The sequence below is a fragment of the Amblyomma americanum genome, chromosome 7, assembly GCF_052857255.1.
Source record: "Amblyomma americanum isolate KBUSLIRL-KWMA chromosome 7, ASM5285725v1, whole genome shotgun sequence".
NCBI lineage: Eukaryota > Metazoa > Arthropoda > Arachnida > Ixodida > Ixodidae > Amblyomma > Amblyomma americanum.
Genome location: NC_135503.1, coordinates 16,919,644 through 16,936,916, shown reverse-complemented (window position 1 = coordinate 16,936,916; position 17,273 = coordinate 16,919,644). Strand labels below are relative to the sequence as shown.

At 50.2% G+C, this 17,273-nt stretch overlaps 1 protein-coding gene across 5 annotated transcripts in view; it reads right to left on the bottom strand.

The window, feature by feature from the left end:
- Oatp30B (Organic anion transporting polypeptide 30B) overlaps positions 1-17,273 on the bottom strand; it is a 211,298-nt gene that overhangs the window by 141,355 nt on the left and 52,670 nt on the right. For 2 of the 5 annotated variants that reach the window (XM_077631327.1, XM_077631328.1), the window contains exon 1: positions 2,758-3,145. The exons of 1 other annotated variant lie outside the window; for it this stretch is intronic. The gene's annotated coding sequence lies outside the window, so the exon portion shown is untranslated. Of the gene's footprint in view, positions 1-2,757; positions 3,154-17,273 lie in introns of those variants that run through there. 2 more of the 5 variants (XM_077631324.1, XM_077631322.1) reach the window with 2 other exon arrangements.

The window sequence follows — 17,273 nt, the reverse complement described above, 5'->3', positions numbered from 1 at the left end:
GCCCACAGCGCGGTAGCAGAAGGAAAGCTTTTCTTTTTCGGTCTTTGAAAGGTTACAATCAGAGTTCTTTGCTGCCTACAATGCACAAGAAATTGGGCTCATGCATAGTGCGGAAGAAGGTAAACATCGCCACGTTGAAGTTTGATTTCGAATACCGCGTTCAGCTTTAAAACTCGGAGATCGCACTTCATGGCGTTTGCGTGCAGAATAAATGTCATATATGCTACAATCAGCAGCCTCTGCTTAATAAACAGGATTGCATAAACGACGCTTATTTAAGCGTAATTATTTTAGCAACGCGGGAAAGATGGCGGAAAGCAGATATCGTACGGTATATGCTCACAATGTTGAGCGATGCAAACGTTTTGGAGTACAAAAAACAACAAAAATGCATATCCCGAGGCTGATCACAGGGGGCAGGCGATACTCAAACACAGGTCCTTCATACGATGACTGCGCATAAACCGTTACGCATATACAAGGTCGTATTAGCGAGAAATAAGCACCGCCCCTGCGACTGTTACTGCCTCTTTGCAGCGAAAACAAAAAAGAAATCCTGAGCACTGATTAGAAAAACATCCCACATTCTAAGAATCATCCGCTTAAAGGGACACTGAGAACAGCGCTATCGGATTTTTGTTCTGAGTAAAAATTAACTTTTCGGCTCTTTCCGGCAATGTTTACGTTAGTCCGGCATCAAGATACGCATTTATCGAAGAGCAAAATTGAATTCCAAAATATTCCCTCCAGTCGATTGAAACTCGTGACGTCATTACCGAAAAGGACCAGTTGCCACCGTTTTGAAGCGTAGCCTCCGGGATCCGCACAGGAAAACCGGTGCGACGCATTGGCTTTACTTGCGAAATCGGCCGGGGATGGCGACACCAGTATTTTATCTGACACCCTCTAAGATTTCACGCGACAGCAGCTCAAAGGGGATTAACCACCTTGTCATGAGAATCGGTCCACGCTATTGGCCAGAGGGCCTCCTTACAGGGACATTTGCGCCTTCGATCTTGAGTTGTATCCAGCTACAAGACAGATACCCTTTCAGCGTCCGAAGCGCAGCCTGAAAGATCAATGAATCTGCAAGTTGATCGAGGCCCTCGCGACGGTCGTAACCACTGGTTCTCGCAAACAACGGACAAGCCGGTCGGCACAAACAAGCGATTTCTCTTTGACAAGAGTGCGGCTCCTCCATTGGTCCCTGCTATGAGCACCTCGGCCGATGCGAGGCCCTAGGAGAACACGCGAACTGGTTCCCACAAGATAGCGCTCAGTGGCCACAATGCGCTTCGGAGGAGCATATATATATATATATATATATATATATATATATATATATATATATATATATATATATATATATATATATATATATATATATATATATATATATATATATATATATTATTGCCGCGCTGGCACAGCACGGTGACGATGCCCTGCGGAACAAGCATGTCGCCAGTACCTGCTTATAACTTACTGAAGAATAAAACTGCTCCAAAGGCAAGCTGTACATGGCAGCGGGCATGCTTCTATTAATAGCGCCATATTGGTGTTAGCTAGCAGTGCGTGCTGACAACACTGGAGCTTTCAAAAGAGATCACAGTGACGCTTTGTTACGGCGGTGCTATCTTAAAGCATTTACCACATAGCACGCGCTGAACCTTGTTTGTGCACGCCGGCCCCGTTAGGCAGGGAGACGCCAGATGTCCATCAAAAATGACCGGCCGTTAAACTCGCAGCACGCAAAACACATGCGGACTGACAGGCCATCCAGGCAGGGGGAAAACAGGCTCGCAGAGAGAGAGAGAGCTCGCGAAAGGGTAACCCAACGGTCGCCGAGATGCTTTCGACGGCCTGGAGGAGTGCGAACCAGAGAGATCAAATGTACAGTCGGAAGCAAAAGTTAACGGAGCGCCTGTGTTCGAGGAGGAATTGATTGCAGCGCCGCCTCGCGATGGAGCGGGGACCTCAGGCGATTGGTTTCCATAAAAGCGGCAATGTGAAAAGTTTTCCGCGCACCCGCATCCTCTAACCTTTTGCTGACGACTGTCAGTATGATTGTGAATGCGCGAGGGCGGAAGACCCGAGCATTACCGTCTAAAGCATGGTCCACAGCGTAGATCAGTCGAAGACACGATGAACTATGTAGTTGGCGAAGGCGTTTCAGTTAGCAGATGGACAACCACATCGACCATGGCGAGCCTTGTACTCAAAAACCTAGGTTGCACACTTTTTTGTAGCGACGGTGCACTTCCTGTGTCAGTCAGTGAAAAGATGGCGCAAAACAGTGCAAGCTTCGCGTAGGTTTCTTTGCTGCTGCTCAGATCCTGCAGTAACTTGATAACTTTCCTTGATACCTCTTCAGACTCATTTGGCGTTACTTCGAAGAGAATCATAACGGTGACATTGTTGCAGCGACATCACCGTACGCGGAACCGTAGAGCAGACCTCGCGGTAACGCAGCTCCGCCAGTTCACGCGGCAAATTTCGCAGAGGAAAATATACCAGAGGTGCGCTTTGGAATCTCTTTGCTCATCGGCTGATTCGTGACGTCAGCGGTCGTCGTGTTTCGCGTTTCCTATTTCTCGCTTTCGTTCAGTGTTCCATCCCACGCCATCCAGACACATCGGCGACAGCGTATTCCGAGAGAACCTGAAATTTCAGGGACATTCGAGGAGAGGAGTATCGCGGGAAAGCATTGCGCAGGCAGCGTTACGGCTGCATGCATGCAGTAAGAGTTTCACTCACCAGTCGTCGACCACGCCAGGTACGCGACGCCAAACGCTCAAGGCAATGACAAGTGTGTCCTGCGGCGCGCCGATATCCTGCCTTCCTCCAGAGCCTCGTCGCCGCTGTGCAGTCTTCTCACGGGAAGAACGGATTCGCGCACAGTATACAAGCCGCTGCCGATGTCTCCTCGAGGGTTCCAGAGGCGAACACTGGAAACAGAGCAACAACACGGACGAAACTCCGTCACGAGACGGCACAACCAGCACTGGCGAGGCAAGTGAGTCCCAAGCGAGCACCACTCTTCGTTCAACGAGACGCAACAACGATAAAGCGCACGCGCGCACTCGGGTTATGGCGTTCGCGCCCGAAGCGAGCTCCACAGCACGGCGTCTGCTGCACGACTCGCGCACAGCTGAAGACTGGTCCGCGCGGGTTGAAAGCGGGTCGACGAGAAGGAAGAGGAAAGAGAAAGAGTGAACAGAGTGGAGAGAAAGACGCAGGGCGCCAGCAACAGAGCGCGTCCTCCTCTTTCGTTCTCTCCTTGGTTTCGACTCTGCTCTTCTTCCCTTCCTTTCCTCACCCAGCTTTTCTCTCTTTCCCAAAGCAAGGAGGGCTTCCCTCGTCACCTGACCCAGTCTGGCTTGCGTCACGCGTGACGTCGCCCAACCAGAGCACGTGCGGCCTGCCGCCGCGGCGAACAGCTGATGGCTGCGCTCGACCACACGGGCAGAGCCCGCGAAATTCGCTCCGCTCGCGCGGTGTGTGGCGATCGCGCAGGACCTGCCACAGCTTCACAGGTTGCGGGCTCGCACCTAGAAATGAGTTTATTTTTCTGCTGCACTGAATTGGAAAGGAATTCAGAATATCACGCGAAATTAATTAATTTATTTTTAATTTTTATTTGCATATACTGAACGCGCTATCGCAGGAGTGGACATATACAAAACACCGTAGATGGAAACAAAACTATGAGGCATGCCAGCAAAAATTAAAACACCAAAGTTGAAAACACAGCGACCATTCCATGAATCGAGTGTGTTGGGAACAGTAAGTAAAGAAATAAAAAGATCACCAATTAGTTGCGGAATGCATAAATCTGTGAGCGAAGAAGTGGCCGGATTCTTCTCGATTAAAAGCAAACTGGTTTATTCGAGCTTACGGATACAAGGGTAAAACGAACTGGTTCATTAATACGTTGTAGGTTCGAAGGATCTGTAGAGCTGGGAGGACCGTGCTGACGCGTCTCATTTCGTCGGCGTCTCTCGTTCGTGTCTCTCGGAAAATGCTCTCGCTCGAAGCTTGGAGTCTCGCAGCGCGCCTGTCGACGGCTCGCGTTACGCCGTTGTTGTTCGCTTGCGTGAGGCCGACGCTGGGAAATTTAGGAGTTCGGAGTACGGATGCGGGCAGGCCTCGTGAACGCGTGGTTTATGTGGCACGGAGTCGGATGTCTTGGGCCACGGGGTCTGTGTGTCTAGACAGGCGTCAGAATGGATGTGCAGCCGATCCCCAGTCAGCGTGGCTCGAAAGCAGTCCCCCCCCAGGCGTCGTTCCGTTCGGAGCTCACCTCGTGAGCCGGAAAGAGAGCCAGATGAGGGGCGCCTCGTGGTCGCTGCCGTGTTGAGTCCGCGTGGCGTGTAAGTAATGCGACCGCTAACATGTCTATTGGGAGAGATGAAGATTGTGATGACTTCTTGTTGACGTTGGTTCGCTACTCGTGATGTAATTGTCACTTGAGAAATTAAGGCAACTACTGAAAAAACAAACTGTGTCCGTCACAAAGACTAAGCGAGCGAGGGTACGGAATAATCACGTGACCGAATGCGAATAAAGCGTTCATTTTCGTATTGTTTGAGTAATGTATACAGACACTGTTTAGTGGAAACTTTCGTTATAAGCCCGTCGAACCACAGACGACAGGCCTGCATTTGAGGGATGCCCCGAGGACAACTCCATGCAATTACTGCTCTCAGTAAAAATCAATTCTCTGCCTCTTTCTCGGCATGTCGATGTTTGCATGGCAGCAAACATCGCGCATTGCTAAGAAGATTTGATTTTAAAACACCATTTTTTCTGCCACTCGATTCAACCCCGATCGAAAGGACCTCAGTGATTACCGTTATGAAGTGAATGGCGCTGAAGTGCAGAATCTGGGATCCGCGAAAAGAAATCTGTGTCGACGCACCACATTTTACTTGTGATATCAGACGATTATGGCGACACCAAGCTGTATTTAATCTCTGGCCTCATCTGGCTCAAGAAGGCTCCGCTTTCATTATAGTAGCGTTTTTTTCACGCAGTAATCTATCAATAGAGGCAATCTTCCAGTTGTCATTACTGTCCCATTTAAGGTGAGAACGAGACTACGGTCAGAACAAGATAGCTGGCAGCTTATTTTATTCTAACATAATTAGGCGAAAGTCCTCAGTCTCCGACCACACGATCTGCTGCAATGTTCATTGTCCCTATATACACGAATGTCCACCTCAATATCCAGGTAACCGACGTAAGAAAAGCATGCTACACCAACTCGCTAGACGCAGTATTGCTGCATAGATAAATTCCCGTTCGGCGATTAGAACCGATGTTAACTATTTTAGGACAATTTGCGGAGAAAAAAAAACAACTAGGACGCCTCTGACACTTTAAAACTTTATATTTCAAGCAGAATGCAAAATATTTGTCTCTCTTTAATTCTGTGAGCACAAAGCCGGAAAAGATATACCTTTGACAGGAAGCAAAAATGCACAGCAGTGCCAAAATGGGAGCCGCTTTGTACTACGCCGTAAGCGAAAGCAAAATGATTTTGGCTGCATAAAAAGGATCACTTGAAAAATATTTTTTTTTTTTACAGCAATAGCGTGTAATATTTAGTACACGACAATCGACATATATAATTCCGGCGTTAAACAAACTTGAAAACAGAAGCGGTTAATGTATACATTCGCGTTACTGTTGCAAACGGGGGTTTGAAACTACTGTTCCCCCGAGAGTATTGGCAATGGCATTTTCTTCCATGACGTAAGCAATATACCACAGTGAATGCAAGCATGCAATAACTTTCTCACAGCGATTCGACGCCTTGCTCCCAGAATAGCACAGCAGCAATCCGCTCTAAGGACGCCGCCGCCTGTTCAGAAATACGCCGTCTATATGCCAAACCATAAAGGCACAACGGCTTGGAAACAATAAAGCGTAATTTACGACAACGAATTACGAAAACGCGCACGTTGTCGTAATCGTTGCGCGCGGCGGATGGTACGTGTGCAGCCCGATCTAAATAAGAAATGGAATGGCGAACGATAAGAACCGAATTGTATCTGTTAAATTACGAAATGGTTTTTAGAAAGACGGGCTAAAAAAGAAAAAGAAAGGGTTCGAGAAAGTACAGGTCTCCATTTTCAGTCGGCGTGAAAGACGATAGACGTTGTTCCTTTTTGTTTACTTCTTCCTTCCTTGCCATTCATTATATTTTCGTCCAGGAAATATTTACCTGAAAAACTCTCTGTGTCCCCCAATTCTTGGCCAATCCCCCTATGTGGGCATGTGCCATAGTATGAGGATAACAACAACAACATCACCATTTTCTTCGTCGCACACTGTCCATTCAGAAACAAACTGCTATTCTTTTTTTTTTATTTCGAAGATCGTTGTATTGTTAAGAACAATGATCAAAGGACAAACAACAGCAGCTGTGGCCCAGTGGCTGAGTATCCACCTCGCACGCGGGAGGTGCGGGGTTCGACCCCCAGTGCCGCCGAGGACCAACCGGTGATAGCGTGGGTACAAGCTTCCCCTGGCCTGGTGCTCGGCTTAATCAGGGTGGAATGCGTGGGAAATGTATCTTTGACACCGCCATGAGCAAATGAAAATACCTTGTGCCATGGCGCTCTTAGGCGGCAGATGATCTTGAGCCATAAAAATTCACTGTCACCACAAAGGACAAACACGAAAACACTGCAATGCAGCTGAAGCTATAGTGACGCAGTGCGAACTATATCGCGCATCACGTGTACATTGTGGGATGAAACACCCAGCAAAACAAAGCCACGCATTCTAACAAGAATGCCAAAACTGTGCCTAATACCCCTGTCACACGGGCACTTTCGATCCTCATTGAGTCAATGCTCATCGAACTCAATGCAGATCGACGGTTGTCACACGGCCACTTTCAAGCGCAATCGAGCTCGATCCTGCTTGACTCGATGCCGATTCCTCACGAGTGCTTGAGGTTCCAAGCACAATCGAAAACACTCTCGCTCTCATGAAGCTATAAAAATGAACACAAGTTAACAAAACCAAAGCACAATTGTTGTTGTTGTAATTGATCAAAATGTAATACAGAACACTTTTCAGGTACTATGCCTGCTTATATGCAAACATTTGAAAATAATCTCTACACCACGCTCCAAGCTTCGCCGTCAGTGTAAACAAAGATGGCGTACTCCTGCTCGTCGGCGCGGAAACTGTGGAGCGAGCGCGAGACAGCCGCTCTCATCGACTGCTGGCAGGACCGCCTAAATGATTTGCGGCGCCAGAAGAGAAACACCGCAGTCTATGCAGAGATCGCGGAGGCGTTGCGGACCCTCGAGTTCCACCCCACAGCAGCAGAGGTGCGCCACAAGTTTGCAAACCTGACGCACGATTTGGCTGGCGCTGCCCCCGACTGCACAGTGTTGCCGGACATTGCCATGTTATAACTGTCAGCAGAACATTTGGCGCCACCTAACACACATGAGCGAAACTTCTCATTGAGCATTGAAAATGCCCGTGCAGCACCGGATGTTTCGAGCGTGCTCGAAAATCTCGATGCTGATCGAGCTCAATGAGGATCGAAAGTGCCCGTGTGACAGGGGTATAAGACGCGACGCGATGCAGCCCACACATCGCGGAACTCTATGGGTGCGTTCTCGGTTGTTGCGTTTCCCCGCTTCATACATAGCTCGAACCTGGTGCCATAGCGCGTCCATACATGTAGGCGTGCATCCATGAATTCGGATGGTACGTGTTCCCGGTTATTACGTTTCTGCCATGGCGATGCTTTCTCTCAGGTGTACTGTGCAGTCGTACAACTGACAGGCGACAGCGCATGCGTATTTTGTTCTCTATGTTGTTTGTGCACAATGTGTTGCAACTGCGTTATGTTAGTACATTATACTTTCAGTTCAAGTGCGATTTCTTCCCCTATACAATAGAAAGCAGCCGACGCTGCTGCCAGGCGCCAACCTCCCCTTACATGCCCATGTAAATAAAAAAGAAGAAAACAGCAAACGCACAGGAGGCTACAAAATTGTATGCCGTGGACTGAGCATCACTTTGGCTCAAGACTTTCAATGCTCGTCATTCAAACACAGTGGGAGACAAAAGAGTAGATAAGGACGGCGGCGGGGACAGACGAATTAGAGCGAGTGCAAAAGAGGCGCCTGCCAAAGACCTGCGGCCGCTTCTCACGGAGCGCCTACGCCACTTGCTGCGCAGCCCGTACCTCAGAGAGCCCGAACAAAACATCCGAAAAGAAAAAGAAAAGCTCGCGATACAAAACGAGTCGGCGCATTGAACGCGGCAGTGAACCCGGCGAACTCGACGCGCCACTTCTCAGACCCTCGCAACATCCATCCACGAAGAACAGCCGGCCGACTATGGAATGAAATCGGCCGAGACGCGCCGAAGGCGAGGAGAGAAGGGTTGCTAGGAAGAGGGAGAGGGGGCACATCGGAGCAGGAAAGTGAACGAGCCGCCGCCGCAAAGCCGTGTTCCCTGGTCGCGTTTTGTATCTGTGTCAGGCCTGTGTGTACCCGCTTCCCCTCATACTTCGCCTCCTCCTATTTCTGTTCGGCATGCATAAGCGAAAGTCCGAGAGGGCCTATTTTCGGGGGGCCGGTCCAGGAGCAGAGCGCGTATGGCACATACGCCCGGGTCGCCGCCACTATGCTACTTGTTGCTGCTGCTGGTACAAAACGACACCTACGAGGAAGCCGCAGGGGCGACAAGGACGGCTCCTGGCGCCGAGGCAGGGGAGAGAAAAACCATTCTCTATTATAGTTTGTTCAGTGTATACGCTTCACTTGGCGCGCGCGTGGGGGGAAGTAGGCGCGTTGCGGCCGTGTCATTGGCGTAGCGGAGCGGCCGGCGCGGGACCCGAACAACGCCGCCATATCCTCGGCTATTCGTGCAAAACGGAACGGACGCGTTCAGTTTCAGTGGCCGGTCTCGAGCTCTCCACTCACTTCCACCCGGCGCACTGCTCGTTCAGGAAGTGCAGGCCCTGAGAGAAAGGCGAGCAAAGTAAAAAAAAAAAAAGCCGGCAGGCAAAGCAGGGACTATGGCTCTCAACGCATGCGTGAGATCCCAGCTGCTATTGTACAGAGCTGTTTTCTTTTTTGTTGTTGTTGTTGCTAGTCTTCGGAGCACGGTAAATCGTGATAGATGCAAAGCTTTAAATATGCCAACGATAGCCGCCTCACGCTCTCGTGGAATCCACACGATAGGGCGCCTAAGAGCCGAGCTCTAAAAACTAGTCGCCCGGGCGGTAGACATGTTAGGCCTGTGATTTTTGGTCGAATAAAGGTCCATTTGCTACAAATATTACCACTGTATACTGCTACTACCACGACGACAACTACTACTACTACTAGTAGTATAGTACTACTATTACTATCTACGACTACTACTACTATTACACTAAGTCAGCAGCCTATGTTCACTACGTGTTAACCGGACGTCAGGGGGGCGCCTACGCAGGATTCCGACGGCTCAATTAACAGCAGCGAAGTTTCCTTCACAACAGTGATGTTCCATCACGCCCGAAGGACCAAGTGAGCGCCGAATCCTACTTATCGCCATTTTTAACTTAGACCTATAAGCACCATCACGCAGGATTTCTAAGCTGTATATGGCGGCGCAGTGCAAACCAAACGCTTGTGATTCGACTTTCGACGCTTATTTGGGCACAGGGTGTAACTTGTTAACTAGCGTATATGCGACATCAACCACGTACAAGCGACGGCAGACATCACGAAACAGAGTGCTCTGGTCGTTCTGAGGTCGCACAGGGCTCGTGCAGTGCTGTGGCAGCGAAGTCGCGGCACAGCCAAAGCCGTGTCAGGTCGATTACAGACAATGCCTTCGCAAGGTATACCACTCGGATCTGACGCAGCGCGACTGTATACGGCAGGACGTCGAACCCGGGAAAAGTAACAGCGGATCGGAATTGCGCGGCTCGAATAAAAGACAAGATCAAAGCAGAAGACGGCACTCCACCGCGATTTCAGACGGGCGAGCGAAAGATTTCAGCGCCCCCACTGCACATACTCTCAGCCGACGGGCAGGAGTAGCTAATTAAGACGAGAGCACTGAGCATTGGGTTTCCAGCTTTAGGCGCTCGTTTTACTTCCCTGCGCCGAACACCGCAAGGTAAAGCAAATGGCCGCAGCCAGGCAAAGAGAGGCCGGCTTTAAGCGAGAGAGAAAGCCGTATATTAGGGAGACAGGAAACAGACCTAAGAGAATAGAAGGTGGCAAATTAACTGCAGCCGTCCGGCCACAATTCACATTCGGGCTCCGGTTCGCGCCGACCTTTTTTTCGGAAATCCAGCTTCAAGCAAAAGTAAAGGACAACAGTACACGTGAAGAGAAGAAATAACGTTTTTCACGGATCGAAATCTTTACCCTCCACCACAGCCACCGCCACCTGAAGCAAGCTAACGCACTCGCGGATAAGCAAGCAAAGGTTACGCGTGCGTGTGCGGGAAGACAGAAGCGAGGCAGTAGCGGTAAGAGAGAGAGAGAGGGGGGGAGAGAAATAGGAGGGGGGGGGGGGGGGCAAAAAGAAGCGCACCGTCGGAGCGCGATATACTACTTCTTTTCGCGCTATCTGTGCTCTGCCAGCCTAATGGAATTGCGATCGATTGAGCCGCTTTAATGGGAAACAATGGAGCACGGAGAAAGCCATTTACTCGGCCTCTGACGCCGAAGCTCACAGGTCTCGCGAGAGAGTCCAAAGTTGCGTGCAGCATGCGCCTGTACGGAGGTCCGGTACCACTCGGCCTACTCGCACCAAACTCAACTCGAGAGTGGCGCACACATACACACGCACGCAGCACTGAACCAATAACCCGCCGAATGGAGCCACAGGCGTCCTTCAGAGAACAGATGACTCTTCGAATCTCGCGCAAGGACTCTAGGGATGCGCGCCGTGCGTTGAGAAAATCCCTTCCCTCGATACGCAAGGACGTTGAAGGTCCGCGACGAATTTTTCTTAAACTACGAAGTTTCTTTGAAAGCTGCGTAGTAGGTTTCCCGAGCTCATGGCGTACAGCTGCGTTTGGGGGGATGCCACTGAGGAATTGCTCCCGTATTACAAAGATGTCGAGTGACGCGTTCCCGCGCACAGCTCTTCTTTTGTATAACTACTCGGTGTGCAGATACACCTGGGGAGAATTAGAGGGAGTGAGAGGTGCAGAACGAGATAGAAGGAAAGCACGGGTGTTAATCTGTGGTCACGCTCAAGTTGTGAGGGTGACAGTGATAGGAGTAAACTACTGTGGCGTTAACAGCGCATGCGGACACAGGGTGTGAAAAGACATAATGGCGACTTAATTAGTAGTGATATCATATCGAGAGCAGCCACCAACAACATTCAAGGCTATACTACGGAAGAGCTGCCATCAAACTGAAATAGTTCTAATCTGCAGTTTACGAATCAAGAGTGAACGTGGCTCTTTAACAAAGAGCAGAGACTTCGGCCCTGCGGGCAAAAATCTCTGCTTTTCACGAAAAAGCCTTCGCTCTGTCCCATGTTCGTATCTTTGCGCAAGTTGATTCATCAACTGCTTCTGGAGCTTCGTTCACAAAGCTGTCTCGTGTTCATTCGTATGCAGCATCGGCATCTCAAGGGCCAGTGCCTTGGATACAAAAAATATTGTGGGACCATAAAAAAGAACGAAAAATGAAGTGGCCCTGCCCATGCCACTAAGTATAACGGACTTTGCCTTGGATGCAGGAAGCTCGTGCGCTTTACGTACACTCACGAGTCAGGATACGTATACGCGGAGTAAAGAATTACGTGATTTAAGTTATCAACTTCGCCGAAGGCCCACACGACGTCCCGACATCAAGGCATTGGGTGAACTGCAGTGGGTGAACTGCAGTTGGTGCAATGCAGTGGGTGCAATGCAGTGGGTTAACTGCATTTGGTGAACTGCAGTGGGTGAACTGCAGTTGGTGCAATGCAGTGGGTGCAATGCAGTGGGTTAACTGAATTTGGTGAACTGCAGTGGGCAACGCTAGATTACAAAACTTCGCAGCTTTGTACGAAAACAAGACCCACTATATAGTCGAATGCAGCTCAAAGCAGGCCCTCAAGCGTCGAACGACTGTCATGACACCGCGGTTAATCCGGTTAATCCGTGGTTAATCCTCCAACCCTCTTTGATGTCACTTTGATGTCTTTGAAGCGCCATTTGTCGCTTCGTTCTTGAGTTGTATCCGACTAGAACTACCAAATGAAAGGGGAAAAGGCGAGAAAATGCTCTCTCTGGAAGCTAGCAAGGAGGCAGTACACCCCAGCCGGACAGTATAGGTCCAGCGAGCATTTCTTCGCGAGGCCTTCTGGGTCACTGGCCTTGTCACTGCGACGCCGTTGCAAACGTCCTCGCCGGCCAAATTACCCGGTCCGCCCATTAAGCAGCGCAGACTGTTCTGACTCCGTTATTAAGGCCGTTCGCAGCGGGGAAACTTGATCAGCTTGCACGCTATATCGCGTTAGCCCACTGGACTTTCTCCGCGGGGATCCAATTCTCGCCTGCGCACCCTTGACCCTGCCTGGCTGCAGTGCGGACTGCCGACACGCCTTCCGCTGTGACGTCGCCTGAGGCAGGCGCTGGCCGCTTTCAGTGCTGCCTATATATATGGCTAGAATGACAAAGTCCACAGCGAGCAACTTTAGTGTATGAGAACACCGTAAAGCACCTCTGTACTGCAACTGGGCTTGAGACGCAGCTGCTATTCCTCATTAAGCCGGTTGGACGACAAAGACATTGCCAGAGCGTTGACCTTAACGGAGGAAAAGAAGTCGCTCGGCCAGTATGCATTATTTCATGTCAGTGGCCTGAGTGGCCATTCTTGCTCGACGCATATGCACAACCGCGTATGCCGGCAGTGCCCGTCCCGCCACAAATGCTCCACCTTTTCATCCCTATATGAAAGGAGGTAGGGCTCGTCAGCTCTGCCTTTCGGTTCTTCTCTTTTTCTCTCACCACAAACAACAAGCTTTCAAACGTTACAGAGACTAACACAGATGTACTGCGCAGCAAGAAAGTGGGCTGCCAGCCAATGCAATCCATGCAACGCAAGATAAGCAATGGCTTAAAGAACCAGCGGAATCTTTCCCTAGGTCCCTTTGCGCATGCGTACCAAATGGCAAGTCTTTGGAATGTAGCTCCAAAGAACACTACGCACAAAGAACTTAAAATCAGTAAAAATGATTCAAAAAACGCGCGCCACATCAAACACCCGTGCACTTCACAACAAGCAAGCATAATGATGAAGCTTCAACTCGACTCCCGCGCCTCATTGGATGTATCCCTTTCTCCTCATTCACATCTCACGAAGGAAGGACAAGTTCACGGGCTGTGACGTCAATTTCAGCATCCTTTATGGCAACTCATTGTTCTGCTCTTGAAGCGAACTAATTGTGGAGTTAAAAGCACGCGATTATCAATCTCCTTTGCGTATTTCAATCTGAAATCAAGCTCTCAGGCTGAATGCTTGGAAGCTTGCAAGAACGCGCGTGTATGTCGAGCTGGTATGGGTAGGCGCTACACCAGAGGTGCCTTCCCCATCATGGGATGGCAGCAGTTGCAGATTTGCTCCCATTTGTTGTATCCAAGCAACTTCCTTGTAAGCAAGGGTGGAGGGGAAAAAAACAACACTGCAACGGGTAAGTACCAATAACAGCTAGAGAAGCCCATCAAAAAGAGATGGGATGATATTCCTGTACTACCGCTTAAGTTTTGCACCTTGGCAAGCTCGCTTTTATTTCATCCAGGCATGCGCACCATCTGGTCCGGAATTCTGTGCTCATGTATACCGCAGCTATACAGCCACTCCATCAGGTGCTCCCATCAGCGCGCGTGCGTTCGGGCAGTCGACGGAGAGAGGCCGGGCGAAGAAGGGTGCGCGAAGGCAAAATGAATTCCCCGCAGGGGTCCAACAAACAGCTGCCTGGACGAGGACCGTTTAAATAGCATCTCCGCAAAATCGTTCCGGCCGTCCATTTATCATCTGCCGCGTCGATGGCAGCGCACGGCGACGGCCTGAAACCGATCGCGCCGCCGCCGTGATTGATAGACGGAACCATCAGCTCTTCCGAGGAAGAAAGCTGCTCGATGAACGCCACTACGAAGGCCCAACGTATATGTTAAAGGTTAAGCAATTATACGGGGCCAGCCTGCACGGGCATATTACGACAACTACACACAAGTGACGACGAAATCGAGCGACCATTAAAGCTTAAAGTATCCACAGCGGGATCTGACTCGCTTTGCTATTGATTGTAATATACATGATTTGTATCAAATGGGAAACGGCGGAGAACGTTGGCCACCGGCCCCTGCACGCCAGCGAATCGTAAGAGGTTTCAGAATACTCACCTTGCGGTTGAGTCTTCGCTGCTGTATACAGATGAACTCTGTGGACCTATCGTATACGTAATGTGTATACGTATACCCTGAAGATCCCCATCAAAGTGAACAGCCTACCCCAGGAAAGGGGCCGCGGCCCGCCCCCACAGCTGCGGCCGTTCAACAAAAGGAGGATGTAGTACTATGATGACTCTCAATGGAAATTGTATTTACTTATCTAGAAACGACGCGAAATGAACAACATACGGTGACAAAACAAAAACGTCCAAAAGGACTGTCGCCGAAATATCAAAGGCACGTGTGGTCTCGCGTGCGGGTCGTGCCGGGAAGCTGCCACTGTCGCTATAGCAGTTTGCCTGCAGCCATGCAGGAGCTGTCTGGGCCGCGCCGAGACGAATTTCTGCGGGCAGAAAATAGCCGTTTTCATGAAACGCGTTGACCGAAACGTGCGCTCCAAAGAAGAAAAAAAGAACGAAGCCATGGATCATTTAAGGAAGCACAGTGCGCGTGACGGTGTAGGTACCAGCCCACGCGTCTAACAATCACAACCTAACAAACAGGCTTGTATCTCTGCTGCCTTAACTCTGACGGCACTGCACCGCGCATTCGGCCAGACAACCGAGTGTATAGCGAGATCGTCAGTGCTTCGAGCCTGAGCAGTATCGGAAGCAGTTCGGAAGAAGCAACCCACATGTCCCTTTTTCTATTCCTCTTTTTTCACTCTGTTCTGTTCCCTATAGTAACCGCGTGTACTTTCCCGCTGGCTCGGCACTGTCCAGTTAAGGAGGCCGCGCACAGAAGAACGGAAGCAAGAAGTATACAAGATAGAAAACCGCGCCAGGAGTTTGCGAGCCGCCGCTTTCTCGGTGATTACCTTGTTCCTGACGCTGATCACATCTTGCTCGATTTCGCAGCCCACAGAGCACCCAGCCACCGCCACACGGAACCTCCTCTGTCCGCGCACTCTCTAAGGCACTGCCTCCCCCCCCCCCCTCCCCCCTCCTTTTCCGTGCGGGTGTTGTCGAGAAGGTCGTCCCGGACGCATGGTGAGAACGAGGGGCCGCCGGGAAATTTTGTTCCCAATCGTTTGATTGGCCCACGGTTTCCCGTGGGGGGGAGGGGGGGGGGGAGGGGGGGGGTCTGTTAAGAAATCGCCGTCTTGGGAGAAACGTCGTATACAAGCTTGGGAGAGAGCCATTACAGTAATGAAATGCGCCTCTTTACGGCGCCAAACTGCAAGCACTGCGTCTCGGCCTTCGAGATTTTCCCGACAAAGCCCGCGAGCTGTCCGCTCACGGCCGTAAACCACACGCGCGTCATGCCAGAAGGCAGGAGTTCCCGTGCGAAACTTCACTGGTAAACATGTATTACTAACGTGCAGCTTTCTGTGCAGAGAAGCAACAACGATCTGCAACAAATGCCGATGTAGGTGGAAATGGGAGGGGGGGGGGGGGGGAAGCGGGGGGCTAATACACTTAAGGTGAAGCTTGTCGGTGCGGATTAAACGAACGCTTTTCAAATAACTGTCAAGTCGGCTTTCCCACTGGGGGCTTCGTTCAACTAATGGCGCCACGATGGCTGACAGAAAAACACGTATAGCTGAAACCATATATATGGTGGCGCATTGCGGCTATAAGCGCGCGCGATGCCGTTACGGGGATGTCCGATATTTGCTACTTCATAAAACACATGAACGGCGTTTTCATATCCAGGTTTTGAAACTGTCTACTCTGCCTTCAGCTGCAGGCACATGACGTTACGCGGTCAAACCAACTGTCTTAACAAATTACGAAAAAAGGTCATGAAATGCTTCAATAAGGCTCCATCTACACGAGTTCCCGCAAACCACTCTAGAGGAAAGGGCCCGCGATAAAATCGCTCCGCTATCACGTGACCCAATTATGTATATCTGTTCTGATTCAAGCGACATTTATTTATCCGTTCTTTATTCGCTCGCAGTCGGCTTGGCAGCTGTCGAGTGCTGATGTGTCACACAAGGTCAGAATGTTTGCACTGCGAATAAAACAAGTTATCTTAGATACGCCTCGTTTCGCTAAAGTTGGAAATGCCTTAGGTTATAGTGGCGTGGCCCGATAACCACAATCAACGGGAGTTATTAGAAATCATTCATTACTCCACCACCTGCCGCCATTCCCATACCTATAATACTTTGAAAGACACTGGGCGCTCGTTTTCAACAATCTACATTTCTAGAAGACTGGAAAGCCGGTGCATGCAATATTGTTTGTAGAAGATGCTCTGAACCAATGAAAAGTCATGGCAATAGCGTACAAAAATATATACAGAGACCCGCAGGGGTGCATGCAGAAACATGCAAGCAAAAATACCATCGAACGTGCACGGATGCTTTGTTACTGCAGCTCTGTACCCTCCCGCCACACCGCTGAAGCTTTCCGAAGTTATAAACAGTGTCAGCTGTCGCCTCTTTCACGTACATAACCCTAAGACGACGCAAAAGGCAGCAGAGGCAAGACAAGAGTAACGGCCCAAGCTGCAACGCGCAGAAAAAGAACCCGGGATAGGGAAAGAAATGAGTTGCAGCAACGCCGGCGGTGTGAGCCAAGTTAGTTGGTTCGTATATATTACTCTCCGAAGAGAAAGCGACGCCAGCGCCACAGGGGACAGCGCTTCTTGTGCCTTGTCGGCTTTTGTGCTTCGCTCCGGGCAAAACAAGCCCGTCTTCGTGGCGCGACTGGTTATTTCACCGCCCAAGAGGGATCACACCGGAAGGGCACAAAATGGCAGTGCGCCGCACTTTAGATATAATCGCGTCTGCAGCGACACATGTGGACACGCCGGGTACATACTATATCTCGGACCGGGGATAACATAATGCTACTACAATGTAGGTGTTGCGCAGACATGCTTCGGAAGC